The sequence below is a fragment of the Loxodonta africana genome, chromosome 13 (genome assembly GCF_030014295.1).
Source record: "Loxodonta africana isolate mLoxAfr1 chromosome 13, mLoxAfr1.hap2, whole genome shotgun sequence".
Classification (NCBI taxonomy): domain Eukaryota; kingdom Metazoa; phylum Chordata; class Mammalia; order Proboscidea; family Elephantidae; genus Loxodonta; species Loxodonta africana.
In genome coordinates, this window is record NC_087354.1 from 484,484 (window position 1) to 510,897 (window position 26,414).

General features: G+C 49.3%; 16 non-coding genes across 16 annotated transcripts; all 16 read right to left on the minus strand.

Moving 5' to 3' along the window:
- Positions 1-145: 145 nt before the first annotated feature.
- LOC135227479 (small nucleolar RNA SNORD115) lies at positions 146-223 on the minus strand. Its single transcript, XR_010317643.1, has one exon. It is a non-coding gene; the product is annotated as a small nucleolar RNA SNORD115 (small nucleolar RNA).
- A 1,618-nt stretch (positions 224-1,841) lies between these two features.
- LOC135227388 (small nucleolar RNA SNORD115) lies at positions 1,842-1,922 on the minus strand. Its single transcript, XR_010317555.1, has one exon. It is a non-coding gene; the product is annotated as a small nucleolar RNA SNORD115 (small nucleolar RNA).
- Positions 1,923-3,539: 1,617 nt separating this feature from the next.
- LOC135227480 (small nucleolar RNA SNORD115) lies at positions 3,540-3,617 on the minus strand. Its single transcript, XR_010317644.1, has one exon. It is a non-coding gene; the product is annotated as a small nucleolar RNA SNORD115 (small nucleolar RNA).
- A 1,618-nt stretch (positions 3,618-5,235) lies between these two features.
- Positions 5,236-5,316, minus strand: LOC135227389 (small nucleolar RNA SNORD115). Its single transcript, XR_010317556.1, has one exon. It is a non-coding gene; the product is annotated as a small nucleolar RNA SNORD115 (small nucleolar RNA).
- A 1,617-nt stretch (positions 5,317-6,933) lies between these two features.
- On the minus strand, positions 6,934-7,011 carry LOC135227481 (small nucleolar RNA SNORD115). Its single transcript, XR_010317645.1, has one exon. It is a non-coding gene; the product is annotated as a small nucleolar RNA SNORD115 (small nucleolar RNA).
- Positions 7,012-8,629: 1,618 nt separating this feature from the next.
- LOC135227390 (small nucleolar RNA SNORD115) lies at positions 8,630-8,710 on the minus strand. Its single transcript, XR_010317557.1, has one exon. It is a non-coding gene; the product is annotated as a small nucleolar RNA SNORD115 (small nucleolar RNA).
- Positions 8,711-10,328: 1,618 nt separating this feature from the next.
- On the minus strand, positions 10,329-10,406 carry LOC135227482 (small nucleolar RNA SNORD115). Its single transcript, XR_010317646.1, has one exon. It is a non-coding gene; the product is annotated as a small nucleolar RNA SNORD115 (small nucleolar RNA).
- A 1,618-nt stretch (positions 10,407-12,024) lies between these two features.
- On the minus strand, positions 12,025-12,105 carry LOC135227416 (small nucleolar RNA SNORD115). The gene has a single exon (XR_010317581.1). It is a non-coding gene; the product is annotated as a small nucleolar RNA SNORD115 (small nucleolar RNA).
- A 1,618-nt stretch (positions 12,106-13,723) lies between these two features.
- On the minus strand, positions 13,724-13,801 carry LOC135227483 (small nucleolar RNA SNORD115). The gene has a single exon (XR_010317647.1). It is a non-coding gene; the product is annotated as a small nucleolar RNA SNORD115 (small nucleolar RNA).
- Positions 13,802-15,419: 1,618 nt separating this feature from the next.
- LOC135227391 (small nucleolar RNA SNORD115) lies at positions 15,420-15,500 on the minus strand. Its single transcript, XR_010317558.1, has one exon. It is a non-coding gene; the product is annotated as a small nucleolar RNA SNORD115 (small nucleolar RNA).
- A 1,618-nt stretch (positions 15,501-17,118) lies between these two features.
- Positions 17,119-17,196, minus strand: LOC135227484 (small nucleolar RNA SNORD115). The gene has a single exon (XR_010317648.1). It is a non-coding gene; the product is annotated as a small nucleolar RNA SNORD115 (small nucleolar RNA).
- A 1,618-nt stretch (positions 17,197-18,814) lies between these two features.
- On the minus strand, positions 18,815-18,895 carry LOC135227417 (small nucleolar RNA SNORD115). Its single transcript, XR_010317582.1, has one exon. It is a non-coding gene; the product is annotated as a small nucleolar RNA SNORD115 (small nucleolar RNA).
- A 1,618-nt stretch (positions 18,896-20,513) lies between these two features.
- LOC135227485 (small nucleolar RNA SNORD115) lies at positions 20,514-20,591 on the minus strand. Its single transcript, XR_010317649.1, has one exon. It is a non-coding gene; the product is annotated as a small nucleolar RNA SNORD115 (small nucleolar RNA).
- Positions 20,592-22,209: 1,618 nt separating this feature from the next.
- On the minus strand, positions 22,210-22,290 carry LOC135227392 (small nucleolar RNA SNORD115). The gene has a single exon (XR_010317559.1). It is a non-coding gene; the product is annotated as a small nucleolar RNA SNORD115 (small nucleolar RNA).
- Positions 22,291-23,908: 1,618 nt separating this feature from the next.
- Positions 23,909-23,986, minus strand: LOC135227486 (small nucleolar RNA SNORD115). The gene has a single exon (XR_010317650.1). It is a non-coding gene; the product is annotated as a small nucleolar RNA SNORD115 (small nucleolar RNA).
- Positions 23,987-25,604: 1,618 nt separating this feature from the next.
- On the minus strand, positions 25,605-25,685 carry LOC135227393 (small nucleolar RNA SNORD115). The gene has a single exon (XR_010317560.1). It is a non-coding gene; the product is annotated as a small nucleolar RNA SNORD115 (small nucleolar RNA).
- Positions 25,686-26,414: the final 729 nt, after the last annotated feature.

A 26,414-nucleotide genomic window follows, 5' to 3' on the forward strand; every position in this document is an offset into this window, starting at 1 on the left:
CAAAAAGAGGAAAAGAGCCAAGGAATCAGCCTGACCAAAATCGGCCACCCAGGTCTTTTGGATTACTTGGTGCAGGTGAAAGAAATCAAAATGGGAGTCCGCTCTAAAGAAGATCTGGAAGGCTGGGCCAAAGGACTTTCCCACAGGGCCTCAGCATAACCTCTCTGAGCATGATTTTTAGGTCATCATCTCTCTTCCAGACAGATTATGTCATCATTGACCCCAGCCATATCACTCCCCAGGAAAAATCCCCTGAGACCTGAAGATGCTTACCACAAATGTCTTCCTTCCACCCAGGAAGGACAGTGGATGAGAGCGTTCACACATCATCTTCCAGTTTCCCGGGCAGTTGGCTTGACCCCCATGAAAGCGGCACAAGAGACATCGACCTCACTAACCCTTTGAAAAGGGGAAATCAGTAAGACAGAGATCCCAGAAGAGAAACTCACTTCCCTAAGGCTAGGCTTTCAGCCAGACATTCGCGAACACATGGACAAAATCAAGACAGCCATTTGCAACCCACTGGGGAGTCTGCTGACCCATGACAGCAGGAGAGAATCATGCAATATTCAGAAGAAGGCAGAGAGGTCTCTGGATGTAGCAGAAATTTACAGGAGGACCCAGGCAAAAGGAGCCTTTGCCATTGCTTAAGCCTGACTGATGTGTTGAAGGCAGCCAACTATGCGTCCACGGGCACTGTCCAATGTGTGCGGACTCCCGGGAAATGGCACCCAAGAGTCCCCAGCACCAGGGGATGTTCAAATCAGCTGGAGGACATTTGGAAAAGAATAGCATTCCAAGAATTCTGCCAACACTTGTTAAAATTGCCACAGTCCTTCAACGCTTTCATTTCACCACTGAGCCATGGAGAGACACAATCGAATCTACCTCAGGCCCCAATAATCCCCAGAGAGGGAACACATCTCCTCCCGTATATCAAGCATCAGAGGATCCCGTGGGGCACACGGAAAAGGAGTTCTATGGAATCTCTACAAGATTCCAAAGATCTGTCAAGAAAATGATCTTTCCACATGTGGAAGGCAGCAGTTATGCCTGCATTGCCTGATTAGACTGTCAGCAGATCCTGACCTCCTGTGGTATGAACCTGAAACTAGTCATGACGCTCGCGACCCACGTACCGAATGGTATTGAGCCTGGCATTAGCTTTTTGACTCAGATAGTGGTGCTGCTGCCTTTTCTTGAATGCTACAGCGAGGTGTCAGGCTACTCCAGTCTTCATCCAATACCAAGATGTCTGGGAAAGAGGCCCTGGAGATCCTAAGAGTCCAGTCGCAACTGACACAGGCTTTCAACTAGGGCAAGTCTCTCTGGTTTCTCCAGTAGAGCTGCTACACACTCCCATCCCGTAAAGAGTTGAGAGTTGAAAATATTCTCAAACTTCCGTAGACATACCCGACTGGGAACCGGACTAGCAAAAATTACTCAAGTGGAAATTCTTCTAGGTTCCTGTGCTTCCTAACTATCCACCCGTGCATATCACCGCCACTTGGTCAATCGGTCAGGTCAAGCTCAAAGCAGGGGACACGTCTCAGCTTTTCCACAAAACCCGACTGCCTCTTGGGCTCCATTTTCACTTGTCTAAGTGTCACCAGAGACAAGGGAAAACCGCCGTCATTCACTCACCTTGAGTTCTTTCGGTGGTGAATCTCCTGAAAGCAGGTCTTTCGAAATGACAGAAAAAGACGAAAAGAGCCAAGGAATCAGCATGACCAAAATCGGTCAGGGAGGAGTTTTTGATCACTTGGTGGAGGAAACAGGGATCCAAACGGGGGTCCCCTCTAAAGCAGATCATTAACGTTAGGGAAAAGGAGTTTCTCTCTGGGCCTCAGCGGGATCCTATTGAGCATGATTTTTATGTCATCATCTCTCTTCGAGACAAGTTGAGGTGTCTTCGTTGACCCGAGACATCTCAATCCCCGGGAGAAATCACCTGAGTCTTCAAGTTCCTCACCACCGATATCGTCCATCCAGCCCGCAATCACGCAGGATGAGAAGGTTCGCACATCCTCTTCCGGTTTCCCGGGGAGTAGCTTGACCCTCATGAAAGCAGGAAAACAGGCTTCGACCTTGCAATCCTTTGAGGAAGGGCAAAGAAGTAAGTCAGACATCAGACGAGAGACATTCATTGCCTAACAGCTATGCTTTTTCCACATATAGCCCAAAAGAGGGACAAAATCAAGACACACACTTCTCGCCCATTAGTGAGACTGCTGACCCTTGACAGAAAGGCAGACGCGTGCCAGATCAAGACAAGGCATAGAGGACTCCGAATGGAGAAAAGTACTCAGGAAGTCCCAGCCAAGAACAGGCTATTCATTTGATCAGCCCCGGCTAATGTCTACGAGGAAGCCGAATCTGTGTCCAAAGGCACGGATCCGTGCACGAGCACTTCCAGAAATGACATCCAAGGGTTCCCAAAACTGGGGATCTTCAAATGAGCTGTGGGACACTCGGAAGAGGGCTTTCACCAAGAATTTGGCCCCAAATTCAACTAGGCATTTCCAGAGTTTGATTTCACCCTTGTGCCATGGAGAGACACAGTCCAGGCCACCTCATTCCCAAAGAATGGGAACACAGGGAACACATCTCCTCCTGTTTATCAACCATCAGAGGATTCCTTGGCACAAAGAGAGCAGGAGTCTTATGGAACCTCTACAGGATTCCAACGAACTCTGTAGGAACACTGATCTCTGCACATGTGCAAGGCAGCACTTACGCCTGCTTTCACTGTCTAGAGCTCCAGGGAAACATGACCTCCTGTGGCATCAACCTGAAAGTGCTCCTGACCCTCGTGTCCCCTTCACACCTGGCATCGACCCTGACTTTAGATTTTCTATGCAGTTATCTGTGCAGCTACCTTTACTTGAAAGCTGGAGCCAGCTATCAGACTACTGAGTCGCTCATCCAATTTCAAGATTCACGGGAAAAGCGTCCCGCAAATCCTGCGAGTCCAGCCGCAACTGACACACGCTTTCAATTACAGCAAGTTGACCAGTCTCCTGTAGAGCTCTGGGCCATTCACATCTCCTAAATATCTTGGGAAAATACATTGTTCTAGTTGGTCGTTTCTCCCATTTCGGTAGGCCCTATCGGACTTGGACCCAGGCTATCGCAGACGACTCCAGCGCACATGTTTCAGCATTCTCTGATTCTGAAGTATCCACCCACGCACATCACCGCCACTTAGTCAACCAGGCAAGGTCAAGCAAACACCAGGGGACATGCCTCAGCCTTGTCAGCAAACCCTACTGCCTTTTGCGGTGTATCCTCACTTGCCTAAGTGTCAGATGGGGCCAGGGCAAATCACGGGAAATCCCTCACCTTTTGTCCTCGCAACGGTGAACTCCTCGGAGGCAGGTTGTGCTAAAGGACACAAAAAGAGGAAAAGAGCCAAGGAATCAGCCTGACCAAAATCGGCCACCCAGGTCTTTTGGATTACTTGGTGCAGGTGAAAGAAATCAAAATGGGAGTCCGCTCTAAAGAAGATCTGGAAGGCTGGGCCAAAGGACTTTCCCACAGGGCCTCAGCATAACCTCTCTGAGCATGATTTTTAGGTCATCATCTCTCTTCCAGACAGATTATGTCATCATTGACCCCAGCCATATCACTCCCCAGGAAAAATCCCCTGAGACCTGAAGATGCTTACCACAAATGTCTTCCTTCCACCCAGGAAGGACAGTGGATGAGAGCGTTCACACATCATCTTCCAGTTTCCCGGGCAGTTGCCTTGACCCCCATGAAAGCGGCACAAGAGACATCGACCTCACTAACCCTTTGAAAAGGGGAAATCAGTAAGACAGAGATCCCAGAAGAGAAACTCACTTCCCTAAGGCTAGGCTTTCAGCCAGAGATTCGCGAACACATGGACAAAATCAAGACAGCCATTTGCAACCCACTGGGGAGTCTGCTGACCCATGACAGAAGGAGAGAATCATGCAATATTCAGAAGAAGGCAGAGAGGTCTCTGGATGTAGCAGAAATTTACAGGAGGAACCAGGCAAAAGGAGCCTTTGCCATTGCTTAAGCCTGACTGATGTGTTGAAGGCAGCCAACTATGCGTCCACGGGCACTGTCCAATGTGTGCGGACTCCCGGGAAATGGCATCCAAGAGTCCCCAGCACCAGGGGATCTTCAAATCAGCTGGAGGACATTTGGAAAAGAATAGCATTCCAAGAATTCTGCCAACACTTGTTAAAATTGCCACAGTCCTTCAACGCTTTCATTTCACCACTGAGCCATGGAGAGACACAATCGAATCTACCTCAGGCCCCAATAATCCCCAGAGAGGGAACACATCTCCTCCCGTATATCAAGCATCAGAGGATCCCGTGGGGCACACGGAAAAGGAGTTCTATGGAATCTCTACAAGATTCCAAAGATCTGTCAAGAAAATGATCTTTCCACATGTGGAAGGCAGCAGTTATGCCTGCATTGCCTGATTAGACTGTCAGCAGATCCTGACCTCCTGTGGTATGAACCTGAAACTAGTCATGACGCTCGCGACCCACGTACCGAATGGTATTGAGCCTGGCATTAGCTTTTTGACTCAGATAGTGGTGCTGCTGCCTTTTCTTGAATGCTACAGCGAGGTGTCAGGCTACTCCAGTCTTCATCCAATACCAAGATGTCTGGGAAAGAGGCCCTGGAGATCCTAAGAGTCCAGTCGCAACTGACACAGGCTTTCAACTAGGGCAAGTCTCTCTGGTTTCTCCAGTAGAGCTGCTACACACTCCCATCCCGTAAAGAGTTGAGAGTTGAAAATATTCTCAAACTTCCGTAGACATACCCGACTGGGAACCGGACTAGCAAAAATTACTCAAGTGGAAATTCTTCTAGGTTCCTGTGCTTCCTAACTATCCACCCGTGCATATCACCGCCACTTGGTCAATCGGTCAGGTCAAGCTCAAAGCAGGGGACACGTCTCAGCTTTTCCACAAAACCCGACTGCCTCTTGGGCTCCATTTTCACTTGTCTAAGTGTCACCAGAGACAAGGGAAAACCGCCGTCATTCACTCACCTTGAGTTCTTTCGGTGGTGAATCTCCTGAAAGCAGGTCTTTCGAAATGACAGAAAAAGACGAAAAGAGCCAAGGAATCAGCATGACCAGAATCGGTTCGGGAGGAGTTTTTGATCACTTGGTGGAGGAAAAAGGGATCCAAACGGGGGTCCCCTCTAAAGCAGATCATTAACGTTAGGGAAAAGGAGTTTCTCTCTGGGCCTCAGCGGGATCCTATTGAGCATGATTTTTATGTCATCATCTCTCTTCGAGACAAGTTGAGGTGTCTTCGTTGACCCGAGACATCTCAATCCCCGGGAGAAATCACCTGAGTCTTCAAGTTCCTCACCACCGATATCGTCCATCCAGCCCGCAATCACGCAGGATGAGAAGGTTCGCACATCCTCTTCCGGTTTCCCGGGGAGTAGCTTGACCCTCATGAAAGCAGGAAAACAGGCTTCGACCTTGCAATCCTTTGAGGAAGGGCAAAGAAGTAAGTCAGACATCAGACGAGAGACATTCATTGCCTAACAGCTATGCTTTTTCCACATATAGCCCAAAAGAGGGACGAAATCAAGACACACACTTCTCGCCCATTAGTGAGACTGCTGACCCTTGACAGAAAGGCAGACGCGTGCCAGATCAAGACAAGGCATAGAGGACTCCGAATGGAGAAAAGTACTCAGGAAGTCCCAGCCAAGAACAGGCTATTCATTTGATCAGCCTCGGCTAATGTCTACGAGGAAGCCGAATCTGTGTCCACAGGCACGGATCCGTGCACGAGCACTTCCAGAAATGACATCCAAGGGTTCCCAAAACTGGGGATTTTCAAATGAGCTGTGGGACACTCGGAAGAGGGCTTTCACCAAGAATTTGGCCCCAAATTCAACTAGGCATTTCCAGAGTTTGATTTCACCCTTGTGCCATGGAGAGACACAGTCCAGGCCACCTCATTCCCAAAGAATGGGAACACAGGGAACACATCTCCTCCTGTTTATCAACCATCAGAGGATTCCTTGGCACAAAGAGAGCAGGAGTCTTATGGAACCTCTACAGGATTCCAACGAACTCTGTAGGAACACTGATCTCTGCACATGTGCAAGGCAGCACTTACGCCTGCTTTCACTGTCTAGAGCTCCAGGGAAACATGACCTCCTGTGGCATCAACCTGAAAGTGCTCCTGACCCTCGTGTCCCTTTCACACCTGGCATCGACCCTGACTTTAGATTTTCTATGCAGTTATCTGTGCAGCTACCTTTACTTGAAAGCTGGAGCCAGCTATCAGACTACTGAGTCGCTCATCCAATTTCAAGATTCACGGGAAAAGCGTCCCACAAATCCTGCGAGTCCAGCCGCAACTGACACACGCTTTCAATTACAGCAAGTTGACCAGTCTCCTGTAGAGCTCTGGGCCATTCACATCTCCTAAATATCTTGGGAAAACACATTGTTCTAGTTGGCCGTTTCTCCCATTTCGGTAGGCCCTATCGGACTTGGACCCAGGCTATCGCAGACGACTCCAGCGCACATGTTTCAGCATTCTCTGATTCCTAAGTATCCACCCACGCACATCACCGCCACTTAGTCAACCAGGCAAGGTCAAGCAAACACCAGGGGACATGCCTCAGCCTTGTCAGCAAACCCTACTGCCTTTTGCGGTGTATCCTCACTTGCCTAAGTGTCAGATGGGGCCAGGGCAAATCACGGGAAATCCCTCACCTTTTGTCCTCGCAACGGTGAACTCCTCGGAGGCAGGTTGTGCTAAAGGACACAAAAAGAGGAAAAGAGCCAAGGAATCAGCCTGACCAAAATCGGCCACCCAGGTCTTTTGGATTACTTGGTGCAGGTGAAAGAAATCAAAATGGGAGTCCGCTCTAAAGAAGATCTGGAAGGCTGGGCCAAAGGACTTTCCCACAGGGCCTCAGCATAACCTCTCTGAGCATGATTTTTAGGTCATCATCTCTCTTCCAGACAGATTATGTCATCATTGACCCCAGCCATATCACTCCCCAGGAAAAATCCCCTGAGACCTGAAGATGCTTACCACAAATGTCTTCCTTCCACCCAGGAAGGACAGTGGATGAGAGCGTTCACACATCATCTTCCAGTTTCCCGGGCAGTTGGCTTGACCCCCATGAAAGCGGCACAAGAGACATCGACCTCACTAACCCTTTGAAAAGGGGAAATCAGTAAGACAGAGATCCCAGAAGAGAAACTCACTTCCCTAAGGCTAGGCTTTCAGCCAGACATTCGCGAACACATGGACAAAATCAAGACAGCCATTTGCAACCCACTGGGGAGTCTGCTGACCCATGACAGAAGGAGAGAATCATGCAATATTCAGAAGAAGGCAGAGAGGTCTCTGGATGTAGCACAAATTTACAGGAGGAACCAGGCAAAAGGAGCCTTTGCCATTGCTTAAGCCTGACTGATGTGTTGAAGGCAGCCAACTATGCGTCCACGGGCACTGTCCAATGTGTGCGGACTCCCGGGAAATGGCACCCAAGAGTCCCCAGCACCAGGGGATCTTCAAATCAGCTGGAGGACATTTGGAAAAGAATAGCATTCCAAGAATTCTGCCAACACTTGTTAAAATTGCCACAGTCCTTCAACGCTTTCATTTCACCACTGAGCCATGGAGAGACACAATCGAATCTACCTCAGGCCCCAATAATCCCCAGAGAGGGAACACATCTCCTCCCGTATATCAAGCATCAGAGGATCCCGTGGGGCACACGGAAAAGGAGTTCTATGGAATCTCTACAAGATTCCAAAGATCTGTCAAGAAAATGATCTTTCCACATGTGGAAGGCAGCAGTTATGCCTGCATTGCCTGATTAGACTGTCAGCAGATCCTGACCTCCTGTGGTATGAACCTGAAACTAGTCATGACGCTCGCGACCCACGTACCGAATGGTATTGAGCCTGGCATTAGCTTTTTGACTCAGATAGTGGTGCTGCTGCCTTTTCTTGAATGCTACAGCGAGGTGTCAGGCTACTCCAGTCTTCATCCAATACCAAGATGTCTGGGAAAGAGGCCCTGGAGATCCTAAGAGTCCAGTCGCAACTGACACAGGCTTTCAACTAGGGCAAGTCTCTCTGGTTTCTCCAGTAGAGCTGCTACACACTCCCATCCCGTAAAGAGTTGAGAGTTGAAAATATTCTCAAACTTCCGTAGACATACCCGACTGGGAACCGGACTAGCAAAAATTACTCAAGTGGAAATTCTTCTAGGTTCCTGTGCTTCCTAACTATCCACCCGTGCATATCACCGCCACTTGGTCAATCGGTCAGGTCAAGCTCAAAGCAGGGGACACGTCTCAGCTTTTCCACAAAACCCGACTGCCTCTTGGGCTCCATTTTCACTTGTCTAAGTGTCACCAGAGACAAGGGAAAACCGCCGTCATTCACTCACCTTGAGTTCTTTCGGTGGTGAATCTCCTGAAAGCAGGTCTTTCGAAATGACAGAAAAAGACGAAAAGAGCCAAGGAATCAGCATGACCAGAATCGGTCAGGGAGGAGTTTTTGATCACTTGGTGGAGGAAACAGGGATCCAAACGGGGGTCCCCTCTAAAGCAGATCATTAACGTTAGGGAAAAGGAGTTTCTCTCTGGGCCTCAGCGGGATCCTATTGAGCATGATTTTTATGTCATCATCTCTCTTCGAGACAAGTTGAGGTGTCTTCGTTGACCCGAGACATCTCAATCCCCGGGAGAAATCACCTGAGTCTTCAAGTTCCTCACCACCGATATCGTCCATCCAGCCCGCAATCACGCAGGATGAGAAGGTTCGCACATCCTCTTCCGGTTTCCCGGGGAGTAGCTTGACCCTCATGAAAGCAGGAAAACAGGCTTCGACCTTGCAATCCTTTGAGGAAGGGCAAAGAAGTAAGTCAGACATCAGACGAGAGACATTCATTGCCTAACAGCTATGCTTTTTCCACATATAGCCCAAAAGAGGGACGAAATCAAGACACACACTTCTCGCCCATTAGTGAGACTGCTGACCCTTGACAGAAAGGCAGACGCGTGCCAGATCAAGACAAGGCATAGAGGACTCCGAATGGAGAAAAGTACTCAGGAAGTCCCAGCCAAGAACAGGCTATTCATTTGATCAGCCTCGGCTAATGTCTACGAGGCAGCCGAATCTGTGTCCACAGGCACGGATCCGTGCACGAGCACTTCCAGGAAATGACATCCAAGGGTTCCCAAAACTGGGGATTTTCAAATGAGCTGTGGGACACTCGGAAGAGGGCTTTCACCAAGAATTTGGCCCCAAATTCAACTAGGCATTTCCAGAGTTTGATTTCACCCTTGTGCCATGGAGAGACACAGTCCAGGCCACCTCATTCCCAAAGAATGGGAACACAGGGAACACATCTCCTCCTGTTTATCAACCATCAGAGGATTCCTTGGCACAAAGAGAGCAGGAGTCTTATGGAACCTCTACAGGATTCCAACGAACTCTGTAGGAACACTGATCTCTGCACATGTGCAAGGCAGCACTTACGCCTGCTTTCACTGTCTAGAGCTCCAGGGAAACATGACCTCCTGTGGCATCAACCTGAAAGTGCTCCTGACCCTCGTGTCCCTTTCACACCTGGCATCGACCCTGACTTTAGATTTTCTATGCAGTTATCTGTGCAGCTACCTTTACTTGAAAGCTGGAGCCAGCTATCAGACTACTGAGTCGCTCATCCAATTTCAAGATTCACGGGAAAAGCGCCCCGCAAATCCTGCGAGTCCAGCCGCAACTGACACACGCTTTCAATTACAGCAAGTTGACCAGTCTCCTGTAGAGCTCTGGGCCATTCACATCTCCTAAATATCTTGGGAAAACACATTGTTCTAGTTGGCCGTTTCTCCCATTTCGGTAGGCCCTATCGGACTTGGACCCAGGCTATCGCAGACGACTCCAGCGCACATGTTTCAGCATTCTCTGATTCCTAAGTATCCACCCACGCACATCACCGCCACTTAGTCAACCAGGCAAGGTCAAGCAAACCCCAGGGGACATGCCTCAGCCTTGTCAGCAAAGCCTACTGCCTTTTGCGGTATATCCTCACTTGCCTAAGTGTCAGATGGGGCCAGGGCAAATCACGGGAAATCCCTCACCTTTTGTCCTCGCAACGGTGAACTCCTCGGAGGCAGGTTTTGCTAAAGGACACAAAAAGAGGAAAAGAGCCAAGGAATCAGCCTGACCAAAATCGGCCACCCAGGTCTTTTGGATTACTTGGTGCAGGTGAAAGAAATCAAAATGGGAGTCCGCTCTAAAGAAGATCTGGAAGGCTGGGCCAAAGGACTTTCCCACAGGGCCTCAGCATAACCTCTCTGAGCATGATTTTTAGGTCATCATCTCTCTTCCAGACAGATTATGTCATCATTGACCCCAGCCATATCACTCCCCAGGAAAAATCCCCTGAGACCTGAAGATGCTTACCACAAATGTCTTCCTTCCACCCAGGAAGGACAGTGGATGAGAGCGTTCACACATCATCTTCCAGTTTCCCGGGCAGTTGGCTTGACCCCCATGAAAGCGGCACAAGAGACATCGACCTCACTAACCCTTTGAAAAGGGGAAATCAGTAAGACAGAGATCCCAGAAGAGAAACTCACTTCCCTAAGGCTAGGCTTTCAGCCAGACATTCGCGAACACATGGACAAAATCAAGACAGCCATTTGCAACCCACTGGGGAGTCTGCTGACCCATGACAGCAGGAGAGAATCATGCAATATTCAGAAGAAGGCAGAGAGGTCTCTGGATGTAGCAGAAATTTACAGGAGGACCCAGGCAAAAGGAGCCTTTGCCATTGCTTAAGCCTGACTGATGTGTTGAAGGCAGCCAACTATGCGTCCACGGGCACTGTCCAATGTGTGCGGACTCCCGGGAAATGGCACCCAAGAGTCCCCAGCACCGGGGGATCTTCAAATCAGCTGGAGGACATTTGGAAAAGAATAGCTTTCCAAGAATTCTGCCAACACTTGTTAAAATTGCCACAGTCCTTCAACGCTTTCATTTCACCACTGAGCCATGGAGAGACACAATCGAATCTACCTCAGGCCCCAATAATCCCCAGAGAGGGAACACATCTCCTCCCGTATATCAAGCATCAGAGGATCCCGTGGGGCACACGGAAAAGGAGTTCTATGGAATCTCTACAAGATTCCAAAGATCTGTCAAGAAAATGATCTTTCCACATGTGGAAGGCAGCAGTTATGCCTGCATTGCCTGATTAGACTGTCAGCAGATCCTGACCTCCTGTGGTATGAACCTGAAACTAGTCATGACGCTCGCGACCCACGTACCGAATGGTATTGAGCCTGGCATTAGCTTTTTGACTCAGATAGTGGTGCTGCTGCCTTTTCTTGAATGCTACAGCGAGGTGTCAGGCTACTCCAGTCTTCATCCAATACCAAGATGTCTGGGAAAGAGGCCCTGGAGATCCTAAGAGTCCAGTCGCAACTGACACAGGCTTTCAACTAGGGCAAGTCTCTCTGGTTTCTCCAGTAGAGCTGCTACACACTCCCATCCCGTAAAGAGTTGAGAGTTGAAAATATTCTCAAACTTCCGTAGACATACCCGACTGGGAACCGGACTAGCAAAAATTACTCAAGTGGAAATTCTTCTAGGTTCCTGTGCTTCCTAACTATCCACCCGTGCATATCACCGCCACTTGGTCAATCGGTCAGGTCAAGCTCAAAGCAGGGGACACGTCTCAGCTTTTCCACAAAACCCGACTGCCTCTTGGGCTCCATTTTCACTTGTCTAAGTGTCACCAGAGACAAGGGAAAACCGCCGTCATTCACTCACCTTGAGTTCTTTCGGTGGTGAATCTCCTGAAAGCAGGTCTTTCGAAATGACAGAAAAAGACGAAAAGAGCCAAGGAATCAGCATGACCAGAATCGGTCAGGGAGGAGTTTTTGATCACTTGGTGGAGGAAACAGGGATCCAAACGGGGGTCCCCTCTAAAGCAGATCATTAACGTTAGGGAAAAGGAGTTTCTCTCTGGGCCTCAGCGGGATCCTATTGAGCATGATTTTTATGTCATCATCTCTCTTTGAGACAAGTTGAGGTGTCTTCGTTGACCCGAGACATCTCAATCCCCGGGAGAAATCACCTGAGTCTTCAAGTTCCTCACCACCGATATCGTCCATCCAGCCCGCAATCACGCAGGATGAGAAGGTTCGCACATCCTCTTCCGGTTTCCCGGGGAGTAGCTTGACCCTCATGAAAGCAGGAAAACAGGATTCGACCTTGCAATCCTTTGAGGAAGGGCAAAGAAGTAAGTCAGACATCAGACGAGAGACATTCATTGCCTAACAGCTATGCTTTTTCCACATATAGCCCAAAAGAGGGACGAAATCAAGACACACACTTCTCGCCCATTAGTGAGACTGCTGACCCTTGACAGAAAGGCAGACGCGTGCCAGATCAAGACAAGGCATAGAGGACTCCGAATGGAGAAAAGTACTCAGGAAGTCCCAGCCAAGAACAGGCTATTCATTTGATCAGCCCCGGCTAATGTCTACGAGGAAGCCGAATCTGTGTCCACAGGCACGGATCCGTGCACGAGCACTTCCAGGAAATGACATCCAAGGGTTCCCAAAACTGGGGATCTTCAAATGAGCTGTGGGACACTCGGAAGAGGGCTTTCACCAAGAATTTGGCCCCAAATTCAACTAGGCATTTCCAGAGTTTGATTTCACCCTTGTGCCATGGAGAGACACAGTCCAGGCCACCTCATTCCCAAAGAATGGGAACACAGGGAACACATCTCCTCCTGTTTATCAACCATCAGAGGATTCCTTGGCACAAAGAGAGCAGGAGTCTTATGGAACCTCTACAGGATTCCAACGAACTCTGTAGGAACACTGATCTCTGCACATGTGCAAGGCAGCACTTACGCCTGCTTTCACTGTCTAGAGCTCCAGGGAAACATGACCTCCTGTGGCATCAACCTGAAAGTGCTCCTGACCCTCGTGTCCCCTTCACACCTGGCATCGACCCTGACTTTAGATTTTCTATGCAGTTATCTGTGCAGCTACCTTTACTTGAAAGCTGGAGCCAGCTATCAGACTACTGAGTCGCTCATCCAATTTCAAGATTCACGGGAAAAGCGTCCCGCAAATCCTGCGAGTCCAGCCGCAACTGACACACGCTTTCAATTACAGCAAGTTGACCAGTCTCCTGTAGAGCTCTGGGCCATTCACATCTCCTAAATATCTTGGGAAAATACATTGTTCTAGTTGGCCGTTTCTCCCATTTCGGTAGGCCCTATCGGACTTGGACCCAGGCTATCGCAGACGACTCCAGCGCACATGTTTCAGCATTCTCTGATTCCGAAGTATCCACCCACGCACATCACCGCCACTTAGTCAACCAGGCAAGGTCAAGCAAACACCAGGGGACATGCCTCAGCCTTGTCAGCAAACCCTACTGCCTTTTGCGGTGTATCCTCACTTGCCTAAGTGTCAGATGGGGCCAGGGCAAATCACGGGAAATCCCTCACCTTTTGTCCTCGCAACGGTGAACTCCTCGGAGGCAGGTTTTGCTAAAGGACACAAAAAGAGGAAAAGAGCCAAGGAATCAGCCTGACCAAAATCGGCCACCCAGGTCTTTTGGATTACTTGGTGCAGGTGAAAGAAATCAAAATGGGAGTCCGCTCTAAAGAAGATCTGGAAGGCTGGGCCAAAGGACTTTCCCACAGGGCCTCAGCATAACCTCTCTGAGCATGATTTTTAGGTCATCATCTCTCTTCCAGACAGATTATGTCATCATTGACCCCAGCCATATCACTCCCCAGGAAAAATCCCCTGAGACCTGAAGATGCTTACCACAAATGTCTTCCTTCCACCCAGGAAGGACAGTGGATGAGAGCGTTCACACATCATCTTCCAGTTTCCCGGGCAGTTGCCTTGACCCCCATGAAAGCGGCACAAGAGACATCGACCTCACTAACCCTTTGAAAAGGGGAAATCAGTAAGACAGAGATCCCAGAAGAGAAACTCACTTCCCTAAGGCTAGGCTTTCAGCCAGACATTCGCGAACACATGGACAAAATCAAGACAGCCATTTGCAACCCACTGGGGAGTCTGCTGACCCATGACAGAAGGAGAGAATCATGCAATATTCAGAAGAAGGCAGAGAGGTCTCTGGATGTAGCACAAATTTACAGGAGGACCCAGGCAAAAGGAGCCTTTGCCATTGCTTAAGCCTGACTGATGTGTTGAAGGCAGCCAACTATGCGTCCACGGGCACTGTCCAATGTGTGCGGACTCCCGGGAAATGGCACCCAAGAGTCCCCAGCACCGGGGGATCTTCAAATCAGCTGGAGGACATTTGGAAAAGAATAGCTTTCCAAGAATTCTGCCAACACTTGTTAAAATTGCCACAGTCCTTCAACGCTTTCATTTCACCACTGAGCCATGGAGAGACACAATCGAATCTACCTCAGGCCCCAATAATCCCCAGAGAGGGAACACATCTCCTCCCGTATATCAAGCATCAGAGGATCCCGTGGGGCACACGGAAAAGGAGTTCTATGGAATCTCTACAAGATTCCAAAGATCTGTCAAGAAAATGATCTTTCCACATGTGGAAGGCAGCAGTTATGCCTGCATTGCCTGATTAGACTGTCAGCAGATCCTGACCTCCTGTGGTATGAACCTGAAACTAGTCATGACGCTCGCGACCCACGTACCGAATGGTATTGAGCCTGGCATTAGCTTTTTGACTCAGATAGTGGTGCTGCTGCCTTTTCTTGAATGCTACAGCGAGGTGTCAGGCTACTCCAGTCTTCATCCAATACCAAGATGTCTGGGAAAGAGGCCCTGGAGATCCTAAGAGTCCAGTCGCAACTGACACAGGCTTTCAACTAGGGCAAGTCTCTCTGGTTTCTCCAGTAGAGCTGCTACACACTCCCATCCCGTAAAGAGTTGAGAGTTGAAAATATTCTCAAACTTCCGTAGACATACCCGACTGGGAACCGGACTAGCAAAAATTACTCAAGTGGAAATTCTTCTAGGTTCCTGTGCTTCCTAACTATCCACCCGTGCATATCACCGCCACTTGGTCAATCGGTCAGGTCAAGCTCAAAGCAGGGGACACGTTTCAGCTTTTCCACAAAACCCGACTGCCTCTTGGGCTCCATTTTCACTTGTCTAAGTGTCACCAGAGACAAGGGAAAACCGCCGTCATTCACTCACCTTGAGTTCTTTCGGTGGTGAATCTCCTGAAAGCAGGTCTTTCGAAATGACAGAAAAAGACGAAAAGAGCCAAGGAATCAGCATGACCAGAATCGGTCAGGGAGGAGTTTTTGATCACTTGGTGGAGGAAAAAGGGATCCAAACGGGGGTCCCCTCTAAAGCAGATCATTAACGTTAGGGAAAAGGAGTTTCTCTCTGGGCCTCAGCGGGATCCTATTGAGCATGATTTTTATGTCATCATCTCTCTTCGAGACAAGTTGAGGTGTCTTCGTTGACCCGAGACATCTCAATCCCCGGGAGAAATCACCTGAGTCTTCAAGTTCCTCACCACCGATATCGTCCATCCAGCCCGCAATCACGCAGGATGAGAAGGTTCGCACATCCTCTTCCGGTTTCCCGGGGAGTAGCTTGACCCTCATGAAAGCAGGAAAACAGGCTTCGACCTTGCAATCCTTTGAGGAAGGGCAAAGAAGTAAGTCAGACATCAGACGAGAGACATTCATTGCCTAACAGCTATGCTTTTTCCACATATAGCCCAAAAGAGGGACGAAATCAAGACACACACTTCTCACCCATTAGTGAGACTGCTGACCCTTGACAGAAAGGCAGACGCGTGCCAGATCAAGACAAGGCATAGAGGACTCCGAATGGAGAAACGTACTCAGGAAGTCCCAGCCAAGAACAGGCTATTCATTTGATCAGCCCCGGCTTATGTCTACGAGGAAGCCGAATCTGTGTCCACAGGCACGGATCCGTGCACGAGCACTTCCAGGAAATGACATCCAAGGGTTCCCAAAACTGGGGATCTTCAAATGAGCTGTGGGACACTCGGAAGAGGGCTTTCACCAAGAATTTGGCCCCAAATTCAACTAGGCATTTCCAGAGTTTGATTTCACCCTTGTGCCATGGAGAGACACAGTCCAGGCCACCTCATTCCCAAAGAATGGGAACACAGGGAACACATCTCCTCCTGTTTATCAACCATCAGAGGATTCCTTGGCACAAAGAGAGCAGGAGTCTTATGGAACCTCTACAGGATTCCAACGAACTCTGTAGGAACACTGATCTCTGCACATGTGCAAGGCAGCACTTACGCCTGCTTTCACTGTCTAGAGCTCCAGGGAAACATGACCTCCTGTGGCATCAACCTGAAAGTGCTCCTGACCCTCGTGTCCCCTTCACACCTGGCATCGACCCTGACTTTAGATTTTCTATGCAGTTATCTGTGCAGCTACCTTTACTTGAAAGCTGGAGCCAGCTATCAGACTACTGAGTCGCTCATCCAATTTCAAGATTCACGGGAAAAGCGCCCCGCAAATCCTGCGAGTCCAGCCGCAACTGACACACGCTTTCAATTACAGCAAGTTGACCAGTCTCCTGTAGAGCTCTGGGCCATTCACATCTCATAAATATCTTGGGAAAATACATTGTTCTAGTTGGCCGTTTCTCCCATTTCGGTAGGCCCTATCGGACTTGGACCCAGGCTATCGCAGACGACTCCAGCGCACATGTTTCAGCATTCTCTGATTCCGAAGTATCCACCCACGCACATCACCGCCACTTAGTCAACCAGGCAAGGTCAAGCAAACACCAGGGGACATGCCTCAGCCTTGTCAGCAAACCCTACTGCCTTTTGCGGTGTATCCTCACTTGCCTAAGTGTCAGATGGGGCCAGGGCAAATCACGGGAAATCCCTCACCTTTTGTCCTCGCAACGGTGAACTCCTCGGAGGCAGGTTTTGCTAAAGGACACAAAAAGAGGAAAAGAGCCAAGGAATCAGCCTGACCAAAATCGGCCACCCAGGTCTTTTGGATTACTTGGTGCAGGTGAAAGAAATCAAAATGGGAGTCCGCTCTAAAGAAGATCTGGAAGGCTGGGCCAAAGGACTTTCCCACAGGGCCTCAGCATAACCTCTCTGAGCATGATTTTTAGGTCATCATCTCTCTTCCAGACAGATTATGTCATCATTGACCCCAGCCATATCACTCCCCAGGAAAAATCCCCTGAGACCTGAAGATGCTTACCACAAATGTCTTCCTTCCACCCAGGAAGGACAGTGGATGAGAGCGTTCACACATCATCTTCCAGTTTCCCGGGCAGTTGGCTTGACCCCCATGAAAGCGGCACAAGAGACATCGACCTCACTAACCCTTTGAAAAGGGGAAATCAGTAAGACAGAGATCCCAGAAGAGAAACTCACTTCCCTAAGGCTAGGCTTTCAGCCAGACATTCGCGAACACATGGACAAAATCAAGACAGCCATTTGCAACCCACTGGGGAGTCTGCTGACCCATGACAGAAGGAGAGAATCATGCAATATTCAGAAGAAGGCAGAGAGGTCTCTGGATGTAGCAGAAATTTACAGGAGGACCCAGGCAAAAGGAGCCTTTGCCATTGCTTAAGCCTGACTGATGTGTTGAAGGCAGCCAACTATGCGTCCACGGGCACTGTCCAATGTGTGCGGACTCCCGGGAAATGGCACCCAAGAGTCCCCAGCACCGGGGGATCTTCAAATCAGCTGGAGGACATTTGGAAAAGAATAGCTTTCCAAGAATTCTGCCAACACTTGTTAAAATTGCCACAGTCCTTCAACGCTTTCATTTCACCACTGAGCCATGGAGAGACACAATCGAATCTACCTCAGGCCCCAATAATCCCCAGAGAGGGAACACATCTCCTCCCGTATATCAAGCATCAGAGGATCCCGTGGGGCACACGGAAAAGGAGTTCTATGGAATCTCTACAAGATTCCAAAGATCTGTCAAGAAAATGATCTTTCCACATGTGGAAGGCAGCAGTTATGCCTGCATTGCCTGATTAGACTGTCAGCAGATCCTGACCTCCTGTGGTATGAACCTGAAACTAGTCATGACGCTCGCGACCCACGTACCGAATGGTATTGAGCCTGGCATTAGCTTTTTGACTCAGATAGTGGTGCTGCTGCCTTTTCTTGAATGCTACAGCGAGGTGTCAGGCTACTCCAGTCTTCATCCAATACCAAGATGTCTGGGAAAGAGGCCCTGGAGATCCTAAGAGTCCAGTCGCAACTGACACAGGCTTTCAACTAGGGCAAGTCTCTCTGGTTTCTCCAGTAGAGCTGCTACACACTCCCATCCCGTAAAGAGTTGAGAGTTGAAAATATTCTCAAACTTCCGTAGACATACCCGACTGGGAACCGGACTAGCAAAAATTACTCAAGTGGAAATTCTTCTAGGTTCCTGTGCTTCCTAACTATCCACCCGTGCATATCACCGCCACTTGGTCAATCGGTCAGGTCAAGCTCAAAGCAGGGGACACGTCTCAGCTTTTCCACAAAACCCGACTGCCTCTTGGGCTCCATTTTCACTTGTCTAAGTGTCACCAGAGACAAGGGAAAACCGCCGTCATTCACTCACCTTGAGTTCTTTCGGTGGTGAATCTCCTGAAAGCAGGTCTTTCGAAATGACAGAAAAAGACGAAAAGAGCCAAGGAATCAGCATGACCAGAATCGGTCAGGGAGGAGTTTTTGATCACTTGGTGGAGGAAACAGGGATCCAAACGGGGGTCCCCTCTAAAGCAGATCATTAACGTTAGGGAAAAGGAGTTTCTCTCTGGGCCTCAGCGGGATCCTATTGAGCATGATTTTTATGTCATCATCTCTCTTTGAGACAAGTTGAGGTGTCTTCGTTGACCCGAGACATCTCAATCCCCGGGAGAAATCACCTGAGTCTTCAAGTTCCTCACCACCGATATCGTCCATCCAGCCCGCAATCACGCAGGATGAGAAGGTTCGCACATCCTCTTCCGGTTTCCCGGGGAGTAGCTTGACCCTCATGAAAGCAGGAAAACAGGATTCGACCTTGCAATCCTTTGAGGAAGGGCAAAGAAGTAAGTCAGACATCAGACGAGAGACATTCATTGCCTAACAGCTATGCTTTTTCCACATATAGCCCAAAAGAGGGACGAAATCAAGACACACACTTCTCGCCCATTAGTGAGACTGCTGACCCTTGACAGAAAGGCAGACGCGTGCCAGATCAAGACAAGGCATAGAGGACTCCGAATGGAGAAAAGTACTCAGGAAGTCCCAGCCAAGAACAGGCTATTCATTTGATCAGCCCCGGCTAATGTCTACGAGGAAGCCGAATCTGTGTCCACAGGCACGGATCCGTGCACGAGCACTTCCAGGAAATGACATCCAAGGGTTCCCAAAACTGGGGATCTTCAAATGAGCTGTGGGACACTCGGAAGAGGGCTTTCACCAAGAATTTGGCCCCAAATTCAACTAGGCATTTCCAGAGTTTGATTTCACCCTTGTGCCATGGAGAGACACAGTCCAGGCCACCTCATTCCCAAAGAATGGGAACACAGGGAACACATCTCCTCCTGTTTATCAACCATCAGAGGATTCCTTGGCACAAAGAGAGCAGGAGTCTTATGGAACCTCTACAGGATTCCAACGAACTCTGTAGGAACACTGATCTCTGCACATGTGCAAGGCAGCACTTACGCCTGCTTTCACTGTCTAGAGCTCCAGGGAAACATGACCTCCTGTGGCATCAACCTGAAAGTGCTCCTGACCCTCGTGTCCCCTTCACACCTGGCATCGACCCTGACTTTAGATTTTCTATGCAGTTATCTGTGCAGCTACCTTTACTTGAAAGCTGGAGCCAGCTATCAGACTACTGAGTCGCTCATCCAATTTCAAGATTCACGGGAAAAGCGTCCCGCAAATCCTGCGAGTCCAGCCGCAACTGACACACGCTTTCAATTACAGCAAGTTGACCAGTCTCCTGTAGAGCTCTGGGCCATTCACATCTCCTAAATATCTTGGGAAAATACATTGTTCTAGTTGGCCGTTTCTCCCATTTCGGTAGGCCCTATCGGACTTGGACCCAGGCTATCGCAGACGACTCCAGCGCACATGTTTCAGCATTCTCTGATTCCGAAGTATCCACCCACGCACATCACCGCCACTTAGTCAACCAGGCAAGGTCAAGCAAACACCAGGGGACATGCCTCAGCCTTGTCAGCAAACCCTACTGCCTTTTGCGGTGTATCCTCACTTGCCTAAGTGTCAGATGGGGCCAGGGCAAATCACGGGAAATCCCTCACCTTTTGTCCTCGCAACGGTGAACTCCTCGGAGGCAGGTTTTGCTAAAGGACACAAAAAGAGGAAAAGAGCCAAGGAATCAGCCTGACCAAAATCGGCCACCCAGGTCTTTTGGATTACTTGGTGCAGGTGAAAGAAATCAAAATGGGAGTCCGCTCTAAAGAAGATCTGGAAGGCTGGGCCAAAGGACTTTCCCACAGGGCCTCAGCATAACCTCTCTGAGCATGATTTTTAGGTCATCATCTCTCTTCCAGACAGATTATGTCATCATTGACCCCAGCCATATCACTCCCCAGGAAAAATCCCCTGAGACCTGAAGATGCTTACCACAAATGTCTTCCTTCCACCCAGGAAGGACAGTGGATGAGAGCGTTCACACATCATCTTCCAGTTTCCCGGGCAGTTGCCTTGACCCCCATGAAAGCGGCACAAGAGACATCGACCTCACTAACCCTTTGAAAAGGGGAAATCAGTAAGACAGAGATCCCAGAAGAGAAACTCACTTCCCTAAGGCTAGGCTTTCAGCCAGACATTCGCGAACACATGGACAAAATCAAGACAGCCATTTGCAACCCACTGGGGAGTCTGCTGACCCATGACAGAAGGAGAGAATCATGCAATATTCAGAAGAAGGCAGAGAGGTCTCTGGATGTAGCACAAATTTACAGGAGGACCCAGGCAAAAGGAGCCTTTGCCATTGCTTAAGCCTGACTGATGTGTTGAAGGCAGCCAACTATGCGTCCACGGGCACTGTCCAATGTGTGCGGACTCCCGGGAAATGGCACCCAAGAGTCCCCAGCACCGGGGGATCTTCAAATCAGCTGGAGGACATTTGGAAAAGAATAGCTTTCCAAGAATTCTGCCAACACTTGTTAAAATTGCCACAGTCCTTCAACGCTTTCATTTCACCACTGAGCCATGGAGAGACACAATCGAATCTACCTCAGGCCCCAATAATCCCCAGAGAGGGAACACATCTCCTCCCGTATATCAAGCATCAGAGGATCCCGTGGGGCACACGGAAAAGGAGTTCTATGGAATCTCTACAAGATTCCAAAGATCTGTCAAGAAAATGATCTTTCCACATGTGGAAGGCAGCAGTTATGCCTGCATTGCCTGATTAGACTGTCAGCAGATCCTGACCTCCTGTGGTATGAACCTGAAACTAGTCATGACGCTCGCGACCCACGTACCGAATGGTATTGAGCCTGGCATTAGCTTTTTGACTCAGATAGTGGTGCTGCTGCCTTTTCTTGAATGCTACAGCGAGGTGTCAGGCTACTCCAGTCTTCATCCAATACCAAGATGTCTGGGAAAGAGGCCCTGGAGATCCTAAGAGTCCAGTCGCAACTGACACAGGCTTTCAACTAGGGCAAGTCTCTCTGGTTTCTCCAGTAGAGCTGCTACACACTCCCATCCCGTAAAGAGTTGAGAGTTGAAAATATTCTCAAACTTCCGTAGACATACCCGACTGGGAACCGGACTAGCAAAAATTACTCAAGTGGAAATTCTTCTAGGTTCCTGTGCTTCCTAACTATCCACCCGTGCATATCACCGCCACTTGGTCAATCGGTCAGGTCAAGCTCAAAGCAGGGGACACGTTTCAGCTTTTCCACAAAACCCGACTGCCTCTTGGGCTCCATTTTCACTTGTCTAAGTGTCACCAGAGACAAGGGAAAACCGCCGTCATTCACTCACCTTGAGTTCTTTCGGTGGTGAATCTCCTGAAAGCAGGTCTTTCGAAATGACAGAAAAAGACGAAAAGAGCCAAGGAATCAGCATGACCAGAATCGGTCAGGGAGGAGTTTTTGATCACTTGGTGGAGGAAAAAGGGATCCAAACGGGGGTCCCCTCTAAAGCAGATCATTAACGTTAGGGAAAAGGAGTTTCTCTCTGGGCCTCAGCGGGATCCTATTGAGCATGATTTTTATGTCATCATCTCTCTTCGAGACAAGTTGAGGTGTCTTCGTTGACCCGAGACATCTCAATCCCCGGGAGAAATCACCTGAGTCTTCAAGTTCCTCACCACCGATATCGTCCATCCAGCCCGCAATCACGCAGGATGAGAAGGTTCGCACATCCTCTTCCGGTTTCCCGGGGAGTAGCTTGACCCTCATGAAAGCAGGAAAACAGGCTTCGACCTTGCAATCCTTTGAGGAAGGGCAAAGAAGTAAGTCAGACATCAGACGAGAGACATTCATTGCCTAACAGCTATGCTTTTTCCACATATAGCCCAAAAGAGGGACGAAATCAAGACACACACTTCTCACCCATTAGTGAGACTGCTGACCCTTGACAGAAAGGCAGACGCGTGCCAGATCAAGACAAGGCATAGAGGACTCCGAATGGAGAAACGTACTCAGGAAGTCCCAGCCAAGAACAGGCTATTCATTTGATCAGCCCCGGCTTATGTCTACGAGGAAGCCGAATCTGTGTCCACAGGCACGGATCCGTGCACGAGCACTTCCAGGAAATGACATCCAAGGGTTCCCAAAACTGGGGATCTTCAAATGAGCTGTGGGACACTCGGAAGAGGGCTTTCACCAAGAATTTGGCCCCAAATTCAACTAGGCATTTCCAGAGTTTGATTTCACCCTTGTGCCATGGAGAGACACAGTCCAGGCCACCTCATTCCCAAAGAATGGGAACACAGGGAACACATCTCCTCCTGTTTATCAACCATCAGAGGATTCCTTGGCACAAAGAGAGCAGGAGTCTTATGGAACCTCTACAGGATTCCAACGAACTCTGTAGGAACACTGATCTCTGCACATGTGCAAGGCAGCACTTACGCCTGCTTTCACTGTCTAGAGCTCCAGGGAAACATGACCTCCTGTGGCATCAACCTGAAAGTGCTCCTGACCCTCGTGTCCCCTTCACACCTGGCATCGACCCTGACTTTAGATTTTCTATGCAGTTATCTGTGCAGCTACCTTTACTTGAAAGCTGGAGCCAGCTATCAGACTACTGAGTCGCTCATCCAATTTCAAGATTCACGGGAAAAGCGCCCCGCAAATCCTGCGAGTCCAGCCGCAACTGACACACGCTTTCAATTACAGCAAGTTGACCAGTCTCCTGTAGAGCTCTGGGCCATTCACATCTCATAAATATCTTGGGAAAATACATTGTTCTAGTTGGCCGTTTCTCCCATTTCGGTAGGCCCTATCGGACTTGGACCCAGGCTATCGCAGACGACTCCAGCGCACATGTTTCAGCATTCTCTGATTCCGAAGTATCCACCCACGCACATCACCGCCACTTAGTCAACCAGGCAAGGTCAAGCAAACACCAGGGGACATGCCTCAGCCTTGTCAGCAAACCCTACTGCCTTTTGCGGTGTATCCTCACTTGCCTAAGTGTCAGATGGGGCCAGGGCAAATCACGGGAAATCCCTCACCTTTTGTCCTCGCAACGGTGAACTCCTCGGAGGCAGGTTTTGCTAAAGGACACAAAAAGAGGAAAAGAGCCAAGGAATCAGCCTGACCAAAATCGGCCACCCAGGTCTTTTGGATTACTTGGTGCAGGTGAAAGAAATCAAAATGGGAGTCCGCTCTAAAGAAGATCTGGAAGGCTGGGCCAAAGGACTTTCCCACAGGGCCTCAGCATAACCTCTCTGAGCATGATTTTTAGGTCATCATCTCTCTTCCAGACAGATTATGTCATCATTGACCCCAGCCATATCACTCCCCAGGAAAAATCCCCTGAGACCTGAAGATGCTTACCACAAATGTCTTCCTTCCACCCAGGAAGGACAGTGGATGAGAGCGTTCACACATCATCTTCCAGTTTCCCGGGCAGTTGGCTTGACCCCCATGAAAGCGGCACAAGAGACATCGACCTCACTAACCCTTTGAAAAGGGGAAATCAGTAAGACAGAGATCCCAGAAGAGAAACTCACTTCCCTAAGGCTAGGCTTTCAGCCAGACATTCGCGAACACATGGACAAAATCAAGACAGCCATTTGCAACCCACTGGGGAGTCTGCTGACCCATGACAGAAGGAGAGAATCATGCAATATTCAGAAGAAGGCAGAGAGGTCTCTGGATGTAGCAGAAATTTACAGGAGGACCCAGGCAAAAGGAGCCTTTGCCATTGCTTAAGCCTGACTGATGTGTTGAAGGCAGCCAACTATGCGTCCACGGGCACTGTCCAATGTGTGCGGACTCCCGGGAAATGGCACCCAAGAGTCCCCAGCACCGGGGGATCTTCAAATCAGCTGGAGGACATTTGGAAAAGAATAGCTTTCCAAGAATTCTGCCAACACTTGTTAAAATTGCCACAGTCCTTCAACGCTTTCATTTCACCACTGAGCCATGGAGAGACACAATCGAATCTACCTCAGGCCCCAATAATCCCCAGAGAGGGAACACATCTCCTCCCGTATATCAAGCATCAGAGGATCCCGTGGGGCACACGGAAAAGGAGTTCTATGGAATCTCTACAAGATTCCAAAGATCTGTCAAGAAAATGATCTTTCCACATGTGGAAGGCAGCAGTTATGCCTGCATTGCCTGATTAGACTGTCAGCAGATCCTGACCTCCTGTGGTATGAACCTGAAACTAGTCATGACGCTCGCGACCCACGTACCGAATGGTATTGAGCCTGGCATTAGCTTTTTGACTCAGATAGTGGTGCTGCTGCCTTTTCTTGAATGCTACAGCGAGGTGTCAGGCTACTCCAGTCTTCATCCAATACCAAGATGTCTGGGAAAGAGGCCCTGGAGATCCTAAGAGTCCAGTCGCAACTGACACAGGCTTTCAACTAGGGCAAGTCTCTCTGGTTTCTCCAGTAGAGCTGCTACACACTCCCATCCCGTAAAGAGTTGAGAGTTGAAAATATTCTCAAACTTCCGTAGACATACCCGACTGGGAACCGGACTAGCAAAAATTACTCAAGTGGAAATTCTTCTAGGTTCCTGTGCTTCCTAACTATCCACCCGTGCATATCACCGCCACTTGGTCAATCGGTCAGGTCAAGCTCAAAGCAGGGGACACGTCTCAGCTTTTCCACAAAACCCGACTGCCTCTTGGGCTCCATTTTCACTTGTCTAAGTGTCACCAGAGACAAGGGAAAACCGCCGTCATTCACTCACCTTGAGTTCTTTCGGTGGTGAATCTCCTGAAAGCAGGTCTTTCGAAATGACAGAAAAAGACGAAAAGAGCCAAGGAATCAGCATGACCAGAATCGGTCAGGGAGGAGTTTTTGATCACTTGGTGGAGGAAAAAGGGATCCAAACGGGGGTCCCCTCTAAAGCAGATCATTAACGTTAGGGAAAAGGAGTTTCTCTCTGGGCCTCAGCGGGATCCTATTGAGCATGATTTTTATGTCATCATCTCTCTTCGAGACAAGTTGAGGTGTCTTCGTTGACCCGAGACATCTCAATCCCCGGGAGAAATCACCTGAGTCTTCAAGTTCCTCACCACCGATATCGTCCATCCAGCCCGCAATCACGCAGGATGAGAAGGTTCGCACATCCTCTTCCGGTTTCCCGGGGAGTAGCTTGACCCTCATGAAAGCAGGAAAACAGGCTTCGACCTTGCAATCCTTTGAGGAAGGGCAAAGAAGTAAGTCAGACATCAGACGAGAGACATTCATTGCCTAACAGCTATGCTTTTTCCACATATAGCCCAAAAGAGGGACGAAATCAAGACACACACTTCTCGCCCATTAGTGAGACTGCTGACCCTTGACAGAAAGGCAGACGCGTGCCAGATCAAGACAAGGCATAGAGGACTCCGAATGGAGAAAAGTACTCAGGCAGTCCCAGCCAAGAACAGGCTATTCATTTGATCAGCCCCGGCTAATGTCTACGAGGAAGCCGAATCTGTGTCCACAGGCACGGATCCGTGCACGAGCACTTCCAGGAAATGACATCCAAGGGTTCCCAAAACTGGGGATCTTCAAATGAGCTGTGGGACACTCGGAAGAGGGCTTTCACCAAGAATTTGGCCCCAAATTCAACTAGGCATTTCCAGAGTTTGATTTCACCCTTGTGCCATGGAGAGACACAGTCCAGGCCACCTCATTCCCAAAGAATGGGAACACAGGGAACACATCTCCTCCTGTTTATCAACCATCAGAGGATTCCTTGGCACAAAG